Source organism: Taudactylus pleione, unplaced genomic scaffold (genome assembly GCF_031769625.1).
Source record: "Taudactylus pleione unplaced genomic scaffold, aTauple2 ptg000183l, whole genome shotgun sequence".
NCBI classification, from domain to species: domain Eukaryota; kingdom Metazoa; phylum Chordata; class Amphibia; order Anura; family Myobatrachidae; genus Taudactylus; species Taudactylus pleione.
The window spans coordinates 2,126,573-2,140,233 of NW_028284585.1; positions in this window are offsets into that span (position 1 = coordinate 2,126,573).

Consider the following 13,661-nt stretch of genomic DNA (forward strand, 5'->3'; position numbering starts at 1 on the left):
CAGAACTTAGTTGATTTATGCAGGTACAGGTTCAAAAAGAGAGCTAGTACAGTAGTTAGACGAGATGAGAGTAGATACTTAATCTTCATTTGTGGGATCCAATGATAAGAAGGTGAATGTATATATGTACTGTATGCATAGGGCCCCAAAATTACCTACCCTCCCAGAAGTGTCGGGAGCTTCCCAAATTGTCGGGGAAGCCCCCATACACCCGGTAGAGTATCCACATCTTCCACATCCTACCCACTTCCTAGTGAAGTGGGCAGAATGGGGTGATAAATGCTGGGAATCACGGCATAATTGCCATGACTCACAGGTCCGTATGGAAGGGGCGGAGCAAAATTATATGAAAAATGCATCATTTAGCCACGCCCCTCATCACGCTCCCGCGATTCGCCGCAATTTAGCAGGGCCTAATGATGTAGTAAGAAGGCCCCGCCCCATTAAGTGGTCACAAGTGTCTGCTACCCAGGCATCTCCTGGGGAGCAGATTAGTAAAGTCGGTAAGTATGGCATAGGGCTTAATTTAGAGTAGGCTGTAATTTTGCAGCTGAAATGCAAGTGTAAAAGTATTGTTGTAGGTTGCAAGGATACAGCACTCTTCATCATTAAGATGCTGATGCCCCACATAAATGTCTAGCACCAGAGCTATAGACAGGGATGATTACCATTAAAATTAAGAAAATAAGTGTGGGGTCCCATTAGAAAGAGTGTTGCAGTTTAGCCACAACTAGCTATTTTGTATGTTTTTATACATATTTTTATTAGGATCACTCTTAGGTGTATGCTGCTATACCAGTGTTATTTAAATTTAGCGTTCATGGAACCTTACAGTGCATGTTTTCAAAGTATCCTCAGGGATATCCTCAGCTACTGTAGATGATCTGGAAAACATGCAACATTAGGGTTCAATTAGAACACTGGGTAAAAGGATAGCACTGGGAGAGAGGTAGAGTAAAAAAAATTTCTAAATTAAAATTTCACTGTAAGAAATCAAATATTTAGTAATAAAATGATATCACTTATAAATAAATACTGTAAATGAATTACCTAGAAAATGTCCTCGAAGGATACTAATTTGACATCCATATCTCGCTCCTGGAACACAGTGGGGTGGTAATTAGTAAACCTGATGTGATCCTAAAATTTAATAAATGTCAATACGTATCGAATGGATCAAACTTTTTTTGCAGAAAACAGTGTCCAAGTCTATCAGAGTTAGAATCTTATAATGATGATCAACCAATAATATTTTACTGATTGTTTCTTAGAATGTACTAAATAAGTGTCAGCTAGTAGCTGATTGGTTGGTATGGGCATCTTTTCTACTTCTCCCATTTAGAAGGTTTGAATGTGTGGAGATCATTCCCCTTAATTAAAGGTGCTCCCTGCTGTGGAATCTATATGTTCTATTGGTGGAAAAATAGGTAACATGTGATCTTTACTAAGGTGTTATAGAACTCCAGTTCAATTGCTTAAGACCCCTAGAGCCACAAGAAGGGTATTCTGGGAAGATACAATGGTAACACAGGTCTGGGGCAACAAGACAGGCACAGGTCCATGCAGGGTATCACAGAAATGAGCAGATTATCCATAGGAAAAGTACAAGTACAGGGACCTGGAACACAGACCAGTAACTTACACCAGATAATAAGCTATAACTGGCGAGAGATCCACCAATCAACTGCATCCTGAGAAGGAGAGACTATAAATTACTAATTAGGAGCAGCTGCAGTGCTGTATGTCCACCCAGCAGCCTTGACAGCGGGAAGCAACCCCATGGTCGCTTGGTTTCCTGGTCTCTTGTCAAAAACAGACACCATTTTAGACCTGCATCCCCATTGCCCAGTGTCCGACTGGACTGTTGGACCCTGCAGCTGGAAGATGCAGTGTCCCAGTTGCTTGGCAACAACTGGGACCCAAGCAGGAAGCAAGATAATGAACAGCTAGAACCAGGCTTACTCAAAAATTCCTTGAAGAAGGATCTTTTAAGTTCCAGTGCATGCAGAGAACTTTTATGAACCCACGTTCTATTTTCTGGATCATAGCCCTTCCAATGGACCAAAAACTATACTTATCCCCATACATACTTATAATCTAAGACTTTCTCAACAATATATTCAGGATGGCCATGAACTATAACTGGAATTTTAAGAATTTGGTAACTTAAGGTGTAAAGTTTAATTTGCCTAATATTCCATAATGGACTGATGTATCTTGGATACAACTTCTGTTAAGGCTGATGCAGTTTTATGTCCCTGGTCGATAACCATACCATATTGACTACTCTAAAATTACAAAGTTTTTGATACTTATCAGCAACAGTTTTTAAGTGGAAAAAAGCTTTCTGAAGAGCATGATAAACCTTATTCCAGATGGTCTTTAAATGGGAGACTGAGCTGGGTCTATTAGAAACTCCTAGTGCGGACTCAAAAGAATTAGACCTGGAATGATGTATAGTCACACACATGAAAGGAGACATTGTAGTAGATGAATGACAGGAGTTGTTATACGCAAAATGTGCAAGGCGGATCAGATGACTTCCAGAAGTGGGCAACAAACCTCTATCTTAAATGATGTCTTGTGGTAAACCACACAATCTAAAAATATGTTGAACAAACAATGCTGCCAGTTCCTTGGCAATGGGAAGGTTGGGTTATGAAACTAAATGAGCCATTTTACTAAAATGATCAACCACTTCCCAGATGATGTTACATTTGGAGGATATTGGAAGGTACACAATAACATTCATGGAGATATGTGACCATGGTTTAGAAGGTACAGAGAGAGGCAAAAGATGACCAGCAGGTGATACATGAGGAGTCTTACTCCCAGCAAAAGTTTTGCAGGTTTGTGCAAATTCCCGAACATGTTGAGTAATTGAAGGCCACCAGACAGACTGAGACATGAACTCAAGGGTCTTGGAGATACCTGGATGCCCACAAGTTTTATGGGCATAAAAGTTAGTCATAACTACTGCTCTCAATTTTTCAGGTACAAATAGAAGTCTCTGAGGAGTTTCTGAAGGTGCTTGGGCCTGCAAGGACCAAATTTGTACATCCAATTCCTGGGCAAGGCCGGCATCAATGCATGTAATAGGAATGATCGAAATTTTAGAGGCTACATACTGTTGTACAGGCAAGAAACTGCGAGATAAGGCATCGACCTTTACATTATTAGACCCAAGTCTAAAAGTAATGAGGCAATTAAAATGGGTGGAAAATAATGTGCATCAAGCTTGTCTGAATTGAGTCTCTAAGCAGATTCAATGTAAGATACATTTTTGTGATTTGTGTATACAGTGGTCATATGTTTTGCCCCTTCCAACCAGTGTCTCCAGTCTTCATAGCCCACTTTATGGCCAAAAGTTCCCGATTTCAGCTGGAGAAAACTTCCGGGAAAAGAAGACGCATGGATGTAACTTATTATCCTGGAGGTCCCTCTGAAACATTAGTGCGCCTACTCCTACCTCAGAAGCATCCACTTCAACCATGATTGGGAGATTCGGGTTAGGATGGCAAAGAATCAGTGCAGAAACAAAAGCTTTTTTCAAAGCTTCAAAGGCTTGGAAAGCTTGAGATGACCAGCGGGAGGTATCAGCTCCTTTCTTAGTTAATTCAACAAAAGGTACAACAATAGTGGAGAAAGACCAAATGAATCTCCGGTAATAATTTGCAAATCCTAGAAAGCCCTGTATATCCTTTAAGGTGGATGGACAGAACCAGACAAGGACAGTAAGTGGGATCCATGGAGAACCCTCTGGGGGTAATGAAATAACCCAGGAAAGAGATTCTGTCTATTTCAAACTCGTATTTCTCCAGTTAAGCATAAAGCTGATTTTCTAGAAGCTTCTGGAGTACCTGTTTAACATGATGGTGATGCAAATCTAGTGACTGTGAATAAAACAAAATATCGTCAAAGTACACGACAATGAACTACCAAAGAAAATCATGGAGAAAATCAATTATGAAGTTTTGAAAGACGGCAATCGCATTGGACAACCCAAAGGGCATGACAAAGTACTCATAGTGTCCTGATAGTCTATTAAAGGCCATCTTCCAATTGTCTTCCGTTTTAATTTGTAACAATTTAAAGGCCCATCGCAAATCAATTTTTGAAAAGATGGGTGCCTCCCTTAATTGATGTTTGTTAAGACCCCTGTAAGCAATGCAAGGGCAGAGTGAACCATTCTTCTTCAAATAGAACCCTGCCCCCATGGGTGATTTGGAATGCTGAATGAGCTGGTTAGCAAGAGTTTCCTGCATATAGTTTTCCATAGCCTGAGTCTCAAAAATTGAAAGAGCATATAATCTTCAATTAGAAAGCATTGCACCTGGGAACAATTTGATAGCACAGTCGTTTGAATGATGTGGTGGAAGGGAGTCTGCCTTATTCTTAGAAAAAACATCCAAGAAGGTGTGATAAGGAGCCGGTAACTCAGCTGCAATGGACGGCAAGACCCGAACTGGAAGAAAAAGACATTTGGTTATACACTGTTCCCCATCAGTCGACTTTGCCAGAATACTAATTCAAGACAGGATAGTGATTCCTTAACCATGTTAAGCCCAGAACTATTGGTGCCATAGGACACTGGGTCAAGTAAAAGGATAGATCCTCTGAATGCAAGGCAACAATGGTAAGTCAAAGAGATGATGTCTGAAACTTCACCCGCCCATTTAAAAGGAGACTTCCATCTAGACATCAAAAGAGAAAAATAACCTTAGGCGCTAAGGAACAAACATAAATATAGTTATCTATATCCCAAAGGAATATATAAATATACACAGTTGGGACAGATACACCAAGCTGCTGTACTAAAAGTTGCCAACAAAAAACACAATGTAAAATAGACAGCGCTGAGGGAGTATCTAATGATCCCTTGATATATGAATTATAATCTGATATAAAAATTATTATGATAAAAAATAAATAAAATGCAAATGTGCCAATTTAACAATTTCTTTGAACAATAATAATATAAATAAAAATAAATAAATTAATTGAAATTAAAATACATATACCAGAAACCAATATGCAATAATATGTTGTCTTACAGTATGGTATGTATTTACCACAACCTTCAAACGACAATAGTGAAACAATTTGGCTATAAAGTTGTAATTTAATATTGCACAATTAAATAACTCGTAGGGGTTAATTTACTAAGCTGACAATTTCTATTTGAGGACATCCGAGATTCATGTGTTTAATTTTTCGAACAGGTTACTGAATTTACTAATCTGCAGAGTTGCTGTCATTCACGTTGGTTGATGGTGTATTCATTCAATATCATTCATATTATTCATGCATTTAGCGTTCTATTTTAACCAATTCGAACAATCAGATGCACGGACGGATCAGGGAGATCTGTGATGCATGCATCTGTGTGTCAAAAAATAAACACAGAAGCACGGATGGATCAGTGAGATCCACAGAGTATCTTTCCAAACAATTGCTGCTGTTGATGGTCCGGCCACCCGCTCCGCTCCTGCCCCTCCTGCTGCTGTCTGTGTCTGAGTACAAAGCACTGCTCCTGATGCTCACTGTCTAGGTCACAGGATTTGCAGTAGTATAGCATGATGTGACAGTGGCTCTGGGGCTGGGCAGTAGTAAGTGAAGAGGCTCTGAGGTAATAGAAGGCTCCACACATGGACCACATGAGTGAGAGCGTCTCCTCCCATTTATTATCACCTCTCTATCCTTCCTTAGTATTGTGTAGATGGATATCTGTCCAGGTAAACGTACTAGCTTGTGACAGAAGAGAAAGATGTATAGCAAGTTACACCTTCTAAATCAATATATATCTGACTTTTCTGAATCTCTCCTCATGGCGCTCACCTCCCAGAAATAAAATGCATTCACATAAAGGTATCTTTCTTTCTTCACCAAAGATTAAATGGAAATCTCAGTCTCATATCCCACACTCGAGACCCCTATGGACCACACTCACCTGGGAACAGGTATCTATGTTCCTACAAAGGTTTCTTTGTTAGTGAAGGTGAATTTCCATATCCAAACAAGGTAAAAAAAGGGAAGATCTGTTCGACCAGTAGATCATGAAAAATTTAATATAGAAGTGAGCACAACAAATAGAAAAATCTTTTGAATAGGAATAACACCCCCTACAAAAAACAAATAGGGGTATATAAAATGCTTAGCAGGAACAACAGCACCAACGCATTTCTGACCATAAGGTCCTTCCTCAGGGTGTATTGATTGACAAAAATGAAAGGGTATATATACTCTAGTTGAAATCACATGATTCCCAATGATTACACAGTAAAATATAAAACCCGAATCTTGCTCTATCAATCCCTTGCAATCCCTTGGGGATGAGAATGTGGTTGATGATGATCTAGATACCGCTATGTTTAAATTGGAAAAATGCCTCCTGAAGTAGGGTAAAATATGGTGGGAAATGATGTAATTAGAAAAATATTGCAGTGAAAAACTCATTCCCAGAGGTTTACGGATTGACAAGGTTCCATCTTTTGATAGTGGTTCACCTGACTTCAAAAAGGAGTGGTTTAAAATACTGGATGCATGCTCCCTCTCACTGATGAATTTGATCATTAGAGAAAAAGGAGTAGAATTACAAAAAATTGAGGAGGAAATTCATGTCTATAAGAGCCTTGTCGATCCGTATAAAGAATCATCTAATTTTAAAAAATTAGAAGAACAATGTATTAGAAAGATTGAGAAAAATGAAAGAGATCTCAAAAATAAGAAAAGAAAGAAACTTATGAGGGATAGAAATGATTATAATAATGGAAATGTTCACTTGATTACTAAGAAAGAAAGATTATATAATGGGGATAAACCCCAAAACAGACATATGGAAAGAACAGTAGTTCCTAGATCTCAATATCATGAATATAAAACCTCTCCCCTTAGAAGGGTAAACGCCCCCTACAGGTCCACATATACAGATAAGAAATCTCTACGTTTTGGAAACAATTCATCTAATGAACCAGAACAGAGAGATTACTATATAAAAAATAGGAAACCTCCACTTGAACGATCACCATCAAATTGGGGAAACAGAAAAACTCTGTATCAGTCAAACAACTGGAGGAATAGATATGAACCCCTGAATGATGATTTTTTTATTGTAGATAGGGCTACCTATACCCTACAAAAAAGGACTAAATGGGGAACCAGGGGGGCGAAAGACACATTTAAATAAGAGAAGGAGATTTAGGAAAAAGAATCTAAAAAACCAATCAAATGAGATCGAAGTTGGACAAATTCCTGAGAAAATAACTGAGATCAATGACATAATATCAGAGACTAAAATTTATAATTTAATCAAATATATTTTGAATGAACATGAAACTAATGTCCTAACACATGGTTTGAAATTTGCTCCTTCCAGCCGTCCTAATGATTTTTAAATATTTATTGATCTCCAGAAGTTCATCAGAAAACTTACTTTAAATTTTTTTTTTGATGAGATTACTCAAGGGAACATCACTGAACAGTATTTTGAGGAAAGTTCTGTATTTAAGAGGAAATCTAAATTTTTTCCTACTCACAAAAAGGGCTGTTATATAGAGATGTTTGAACGTCTGGTTAGAAAGGATTTGGAGAAATTAAAATTAAAACCTATATAAAACATGAATCTAACTAAGGAAGAAAGGTTGGCTATCAAAACACTCAAAAACAACAAAGAAATAGTAATCAAACCCGCTGATAAAGGGGGCAGTGTTGTTATTTTAGATATTGACGACTATAACGAAGAAATTATTCGCCAATTGGCTGACACAACTACATATAAAAAATTGCGTGCCAATCCATCCATTTCTATCATTAAAAAATTAGATGTCTTTTTAAATCTTTACATGTCTAAAAAAATTATTACTGAGACCACACGTGATTATATTAAGATAGAGAATCCATCTACACCACAGATTTACGTATTACCAAAAATTCACAAAAATAAAGAAAAACCCCCGGGACGCCCTATTGTGGCTGGCACTAATTCTATACTCTCAAATCTTTCTCTTTTTTTAGATTATCTACTTCAACCATTAGTCCAGGACACTACTTCTTATCTGAATGATAGTGCATCTATCATCAGAAATCTTATGGGAGTAAATTATACACCATTATTCAGTACCAATTAGGATTAGATGCAGTAAAAAAAAATTTAGACAAAAAGGGAATGTCAGAAGACAAAAAAAGTTTTGTGCTTGAAGGAATTTCGTTGATCTTATCTAACAATTTTTTCTGGTATGATAGTGATTTTTATTTACAGCTTACCAGCATGGCCATGGGCACCAGGATGGCACCAAGCTACGCCAACTTGTTTATGGCATGGTGGGAGGACCATTTCATTTGGAATGGTCATAGCTTTGGTGCCAGCCTGGTGTCCTGGCGCCGTTATATAGACGACATTATTTTTATTTGGGATGACCGGACAGGCTCTTTAGACAATTTTTGTAATTATTTAAATGACAGTAATAACAATATTAAACTTACCTTCAATATTAGCGACATTTCTGTAAACTTTTTGGATTTAACAATATATGTTGAAGAATGTAGGATCAAAACAAAAAACTATATTAAACCCACAGATTGCAATGGATATATTGAAGCCAATAGTAACCATCATTGCAATTGGCTCAATAGCATACCCCATAGTCAATTTCATCGCATACGTAGGAATTGTACAGAAGTGGAAGTATATGAACATCAAGCTAATAACCTTGTGAAACAATTCATAAACAAAGGATATAGTAATAAAATAGTGGAAGAGGCAAAAGTAAAAGATCAAAACCTAGATAGAATGGATATTATATGTAGACCTGTACAGATGGACAAAAAATCCCAACACAATCAAATTGCCTTTATTATTCAGTATAACAGTCAATATAGAGAAATAGAAAAAATAATACAGAAACATTGGAGTATCTTAAATCATGACACATCCTTAAAACCTTTTATTAGAGAAAGACCATGGTTTACATATAGAAAAGCACAAAATATTAAAGATAGTCTGGTAAAAAGTGCTATTGCAATCCCTATTCCATCATCTATTAATAGATCTCAAGGTTTTTATAGATGTGGGACATGTAGCATGTGCAAAATGTGTAAGAGCCCCATCTCAAGGATAACAGAGTATAAATCAACTCAGACAAATAAAGTTTTTAATATAGACGATTTCATTACGTCACACAAAATACTGTATTTACCTTGTTGAGTGTTCCTGCGGTAGCCAGTACATTGGCAAAACAAGTAGAATGTTAAAAGATCGTTTAGCGGAACATGTGAGAAATATCAAGAGGGGTCTAGAAACTCATAATGTTTCTTTACACTTTAAAACTAAACATCAGTGCTATATTAAGTATTTGACATCTTTTTGTGGCATTAAAGTAGCAAAACCTGATTGGAGGACTAACAATAGGGATGAGGTTCTTGCTAAAATGGAAATGAAAACCATTTACTTGCTAAAATCTTTAACGCCAAGGGGACTAAATATTGACTTCGAGATGAAGTGGTTTTTATAGTTTGAATTAATTTTTAATTTTTATTTATATTGCTCAGTCTATTTTTACTAATTATGTTCTTTTTATATATATTTTCATGTCTATCGGGGATTTTGGGAGAATTCCTATGGAACAACATATAAGGATCTCCGGTTGGCATGACAACCGTTTGTGTTTTATTAGTTGGTGATTGCGTATACTTGAAGCACCGGAAGTAGGTTCTGATCAGCTGTATGGCTACCAGCTATACCCGTTGATTTCTATGGCCAGAACTTTCGAGCTTATTTGATGTTCCCTGGAGATCGGACCATAATGGAGTTCCGTTGCCACGTGTTGACTTCCGTACGGGAGATGATGACGACTTCCGGTGGCCACAGCGCAAATAGGAAGTAATCGTCAGCACACTTCCTGCTTCACATATTGGAGCTGGTTTGGTGCCCAAATAACTTCCGGGATGTTTCAGAAGAAAATGCATATCTATTTCTCGGGTTTATATTTATATAAATATATGCTGATGGTGTTTTTAAAATGTTACTACAAGTTTTTTAAAATGTTTTTGAAGATGTTACATTTCTTTTTATGCAAGGGATTGATAGAGCAAGATCTGGGTTTTATATTTTACTGTGTAATCATTGGGAGTCATGTGATTTCAACTAGAGTATATATACCCTTTCATTTTTGTCATTCAATGCACCCTGAGGAAGGACATTATGGTCAGAAATGCGTTGGTGCTGTTGTTGTTGCTAAGCATTTTATATACCCCTATTTGTTTTTTTAAGAGGGTATTATTCCTATTCGGAAGATTTTTCTTAAATGTTTGTCTATTTGTTGTGCTCACTTCTATATTAAATTTTTCATGATCTACTGGTCGAACAGATCTTCCCTTTTTTTACCTTGTTTGGATATGGAAATTCACCTTCACTAACAAAGAAACCTTTGTAGGAACATAGATACCTGTTCCCAGGTGAGTGTGGTCCATAGAGGCCTCGAGTGTGGGATATGAGACTGAGATTTCCATTTAATCTTTGGTGAAGAAAGAAAGATACCTTTATGTGAATGCATTTTATTTCTGGGAGGTGAGCCCCATGAGGAGAGATTCAGAAAAGTCAGATATGTATTGATTTAGAAGGTGTAACTTGCTATACATCTTTCTCTTCTGTCACAAGCTAGTACGTTTACCTGGACGGATATCCATCTACGCAATACTAAAGAACCGCACTTTTTTGATCACTCTATTTGTTTGTTGTACTTTGTTTTTTAGGCGTGGTGCGCCTGAGAGTGGACTAAGCTGCGGTTTGTGGGGCGCAGGTTGCATCGATCTAAACTCTTTCTGTTGGATCTCTATCCCTCCTCCTACGGAGACGTCCGAGCCTTCCCTCATCCTCCTCCCTCCACCCTGCCCCTCTGGTTTCAGTACCGCAGGTGCCACACACTGTGGGTTGTGCCAGTGTCAGCAGCCCTGGGGGGGTTTGGGATGGTTGATGTATGGCTGAGTGTGTACTGTACATGCTGGCACTAACAACTGTGGAGCTATATATATATACTCTGTATATATATAAAAATAAAATCAGTGTGTTTTCAATTAAATGGAAATTCACACCAAGTATTTGTATACATAGATGCTGTCCATGCACCTGTGCACAATTGAACTTAGGTGTGCACCCCCAGACCCGAAAGGGGAGGTGCCAGAAAAAGATATAGGAGGAGTCATGGTTATTATCATTAAAGCGCCCCCCCTAAACAAAGTCTAGATCCGCCCCTGATCCCCCCATTACCTCCCCTAAATACTGACTACCTGTCATTCACTTTGCAAGTGGGTTCTCTGTGCATCCAGAATCGCAAGACATTCGCAGCAGGTGTGCAGTGCTGCTTATACACATGCACAATGGCAAACAATCACTTGATTTGCGTAATAATGCCCATTGCGTCCGTCTCTGAATCAGGCCCTTTATCTGGCTCTGAGAGCTGCAGAGAATTCACAAAATCACTGCTTGATCAGTTTACCCCAAGATGTTTAAATGTATACACTGCTCAATGTGTTAATAAAGTTTATTGGACAAGCACTACACCCATTATATGTACCCTTTATGTATCTTAATAAGAGTGTCAATATGTTTAAATAAGTATAGAAAAAAGCATTTAACAATTAACATTAACATTAAACAAATAAAAATCAACATAGAGTATCAGTAGATTAGCATAGTTCTACATATATTAAAAATATCCCTCTAATTATGTTTTTTTGTATCACTCATCCTCCTGGAGTCAGCTGGGGGGAAGATAAGTAAAAAATCTTTTATAACCCATAAACTGAGTGATTTATTATGTAATACCAAAACATTTTCACATAAATATTCTCCAGAATATATTCCCTACAAAGCCATAGATTTTATACATCTAGTTTTAATTTGCAATGTTAGTTTACTGTAAGGTTATTAAACTATTAATTTCACAAATATAATCTGAAATCCCATGGACAAATGTATGTTTTTTTTTTTAAAACATCAGGCTTTGAACCTGATCCAAATAACTGTTTGATTTTCCTAGAGAAAAACTGTTTATATTTTTTGCAGTGCACTTTTTCTATCCATCTCTACAGAAAACTGAAATTAGAGATTGTCGAAGCTGAAATGGTAATACAGAAAGATTATTTTTATACAATTGCTTTTCCTGCACCCTATGGATTAGTAAAAGGTAAAAATATTTCTTATTATGCTAGTGATAAAGCTCAGTCCCATACTGGCACAAGCACTTTATATGTTTCCCTCAAGAAAGGAATTTTTAAAGCTGGGTACACACTTGTCCAATCATCGGCAGATCAGACCGCAGATCAGACTGTTTATACAATCCTACTGCAGACCTGCTCGCAGATTCTACATACAATCCTTGCTACTCACTTGTCTCATTTTTTAGCAGCCCTCCAATCTGTGTCTGCTGAAACAGACTGATAAAAAATTCATTTGGCTGTGCAGGAAAGTGGATTTATTAATGAGGAATTTAATTAATTATAATGGTGAAGAGTGGTTGGTTGAGAATTAATAACCTGATTATTGGCTGGGGAGAGGATTTCCAACAAAATACAACAGCGTGGTGTTCACCACACAGAGGCATAACCATCCCAGGTTCTTTGAGCTGGCCATGGTTCAAAAAAATACAGGAAACAAAATGTGTAGGGGTCCCCATATTTGATGAACCAGCACCAGGCTGTTGGAGCTCCCACTGGTTCTAAAAATCAGAGGAACTAAACAAGTAGGGGTCCCCCGTTTTTTCAGAACAAGCCCTGGGCTCCACTAAGGGGGTACATGCCACATTTAGGGAACATACTTGATGGGGTCCTACAATAAAGTGGCCCCCCTTCTCCAGGGCACCAAAGGCCAGAACTGAAGCTTGGGGATATCCCCGGCACCCCTGGGCTGTGGGTGCTGAGTTGATAGTCCATTAGTAAAAGTGTAATATTGTCTTTTACAGGTTGATCTAAAGGTCCCAGCAAGCCTCCCTCGTATGCTGGTACTTGGAGAACCACAAGTACCAGCAAGCAGGGCATTAAGAGCCAGCTGGTACCTATAGTACCCCTGTAAAAGAAATATTAAAATAAAAACAAACTACTGATTCTTTTAATAATTTATTTTGCTGCACATTCACCTGGGGGGCGGCAGCCTCTAAGCTCTTCCCCATCATCTTCTATCTTCAGGAGCTCTTCATCACTTCTCTTCCGCCATAGAACTGACACCCACTGCCTCACCCGCTGACACCCGCTGCCTCATTTTATAGGCCAGCATAAAGGGGTGGGGTGATGATGTGGCAAGCAGCTATTGGCACGCCGTGGCCATCTTGAATTAAAAAAATTATGCCGCAATGATATTTTTGAAATGGGAAGCCAGCTTTGCTTTCGCCCGCTGCCGTACTCTGCAAGGTAATAGCCACCTCCTGCATCATCCCACCGCTGCCTCTCGCACCATGACTGCCATGCCTGCTTCCACCCCCCCATGCCCGCCGCATCTCGCCTCCATGCCCGCCATGTCCCTCCTCCATGCCCACCATGTACTGCCGCTGCTATTCCCGTAACATCTCACAGCAGTAGTGGACGGTGCGGGATCCCACCAGATCCCGCACTGCCACCACGCTGATGGTGTGTTGGGCTGCTGGGACCAGAAATCGGTTGCCAGCTCCTGT